The 3,045-nt window shown below is 39.7% G+C and overlaps 1 non-coding gene across 1 annotated transcript; it reads right to left on the bottom strand.

Moving 5' to 3' along the window:
• Positions 1–397: 397 nt before the first annotated feature.
• On the bottom strand, positions 398–470 carry trnar-ucg (transfer RNA arginine (anticodon UCG)). The gene has a single exon. It is a non-coding gene; the product is annotated as a tRNA-Arg (tRNA).
• Between the last annotated feature and the right edge of the window lie 2,575 nt (positions 471–3,045).

Genomic DNA, 3,045 nt, shown 5'->3' with positions numbered 1-3,045 from the left:
ATCAGCCACCATGTACAGGTGCATCTCCATAAATGAGAATATTGTGGAAAAGTTTCAATATTATAAACTAATGATGTCACACTGTGATCAGATGATGAACTCAAAACACCTGCAAAGCAGACACAATCATGGGGAAGACTGCTGACTGGACAGATGTTGAATAAATAAAAAATAGTCAGCATGGTTATCCTCAGGAGCAATAATGGGAATATGACTCCCATCCATCACCCCTGCACACTGAGGGAACCCATCAAGACAGACAGTTATCAGGAGAGGAGGAGGGTCTCAGGTTCCGAGGGCGACTCCAAACTGGCGTAGTAGTGTAGTAGTAGACCCACTAAAGGTTGTGGATAAACCACAGATAGAAGTTGGCTCATTTCATACCTGTATAAAACCTCAACCACGAAGGGACTCGAACCCTCAATCTTCTGATCCGAAGTAAGACGCCTTATCCATTAGGCCACGTGGTCTAGGGTGTTTGTCATATAAACTTTTCTTTGTCAGAATATTATTCATAGTAAGAGTTTTTGTTGGTGCAGTAGCCAGCGCAAACACATAGACATATTCTGACTAACATGGGCACTGTAGATGTCTTTGTAAACAATAAATGGACAATATTTAACTTGTTTCACACATTGTTTCACACCTCACTATAGCGCCCCCCAGTGGCCAAACCACATGAAACTTGGTACACTAAGTCTTAGTACTAGCCTACATAAGTGAAATTTAGCAGCTATATGTTACAGTATGCATCAGTTATAGTACATTAAGTACACATGGCCACGCCCACAAAAGTTTATTAGCCAATAGCAATGAAACGCTATTAGATATTCCAAAATACAAAATCTTACACTATTTAAAGTTGTCCACTAATGTTTTGTCCAAAGTTTTTGACACTTTATATCTCACCACATGGTGGCGCTATGACTACAGTTTAACTATATTTAAGTAAATACATCTTTTAAAATATGTTCAAAGTTTCAGCTGTATAGCATGGCTACTTTCTGAGTTGCACATTTTTAATTACTATGTTGTCAGATTGTCCCAAAGTCACAGCAAGGGTGTCATCACATTTAGACACTTTAGTTTTGAAAGCATGTTTGTAGCTTTACAGCTGTAGGAGGAGCGTTCTGTCATCATTACGTTTTTTTTCCTGTTTCTTTAAGTAGAATAACATTGATGTGATGCAGTCAGTTGGAACAGTCTGGACAGGTTTGACTGAATGTTTTATAGCGTCCTCTGTAGTAAACAGGGACTGATCGCTGGGACACGAGTAGGAAAAGTTTGCTGTAATTCATGTTGTAATCTCTTCAAATTAAATGTACTGAATGTCGATCTATAGGAGCCAACTACCAAAGTCTTTATGCGGAGTGGATATGAGTGGATCATCTGAATTGATCTTAAACTGCAGAACTGGTGAGTCTCATTACTGTTAGCTCAGCTGCTCATTCATTCCCATTGGGTAATTTAGCCTAGCCGCTTCCATTGGTTTATATGGAGCGGTCAGCACAGGATATTAAGAATTAAGAAACCTTTATTAGTCCCACAATGGGGAAATTGCATTTTTGCAACAGCAGGTACAGACAGCAAAGGATAAGTTAAGAAAAGATATATATGATAAAATAAACTACCAATAAATATAGAATAGAATAGAATAAAAAAACAGTTTACATATGAACAGTTATTGCACAGGTGAGTGGAGGGAGAAGTGGTCTGTAAGAAAACTGTACATAGTGCATCAGAAACTAAATAAATAATGTGTTGTACACTGTGGTGTTGAATATTGCTCCTATCAGAAGTGGTTATTATACAGTCTGACAGCAGCAGGAAGGAAAGACCTTCTGTATCTCTCCTTCACACACCGAGGGTGGAGCAGTCTGCCACTGAAGCTGCTCTGCAGAGCTGACAGGGGGTCCTGCAGGACTCATTGTCCAGCATCAGAATCAGAATCAGAATCAGAATGACTTTATTTGTCCCGAGGGGAAATTCTTTTTTGTTACAGACATTAGAAATTAAAGATACATTGAAATATATAATAAATATCTAAATACCTAGACAGCATTTAAATCCCTGAGTTGTATCTAAAGAACATATTCACTACTGTATAAAACCTTTCCATAGTAAAGAGCAGGACATGAATGCACCAGTATGAATGTACAGTGTCTGAGTGACACTTCTACTCTTATACTCTGTACTTAACTGCATTTAATGTACCTTGATACCTCTGGCACAGGAATTTCCTTCGGGATTAATAAAGTCTTATCTTGTCTTATCTTACAGTTCAGAGTTCAGTAGTTTGATTGAGACAGGCAGGAATGACTTCCTGTGTCTCAGTGGTGCATCATGGGAGTCAGTTTTGTCAGGACCCTCCTGTCACCCACCTCCTGCACTGAGTCCAGAAAAAAGCCAGGTCTCTCTGACTATCCTTAACTGTGCTACATTGAATCAATGTGAGAGGTCTGTAAAGTATTTCTGTCTGACCTTTAATGTTTGATCATGTTTGATATTGCTACACTAGCAGAATTGATATTATAATATAGCAAACATTTATTTCCCAATTTGACTAATAGAATATCTATGTTTGTATGTATATATTTGATGATATGAGAACTCTAATTTAGAACTATGTATGATACGATTTGTACTGTATTATTATTAGATAGATGGACTGTGTGCACATTAATTGGTCCTGTGCTGTGTGCAGGCCAGGGTTGATGGCGAGCTAGGATTGAGCTCTGCTTAGGCTCGAAGAATACGATTCAGCTCAACGTCTGGATCTGGCCCAGATCTCTTCTGGTTTGGAGGAGTGGTAGGAGGCTCCTGCAGCCCCCTTTATTTTGAACTTTTGTCCCCTCGCTGCGTGTGGCCCCCCCATTGCTGGGTTTGTTAACTGTTTGTCTTTTGTGTGTCATTTAAATATATATGGTACTTCAGCAAATCTTCATCGCCCTGTCTCGCGGCTGACGGCTGTCTCTCTTACTCATTCCCAGAGCTGCTCCTACACTTCTGAGCCACTAGTCCAGGGGTCGGCAATCTGCGGCTCCG

This window comes from Parambassis ranga, unplaced genomic scaffold (genome assembly GCF_900634625.1).
Source record: "Parambassis ranga unplaced genomic scaffold, fParRan2.1 scaffold_27_arrow_ctg1, whole genome shotgun sequence".
NCBI classification, from domain to species: Eukaryota; Metazoa; Chordata; class Actinopteri; family Ambassidae; genus Parambassis; species Parambassis ranga.
This window is presented reverse-complemented; position numbering and strand designations above follow the sequence as displayed.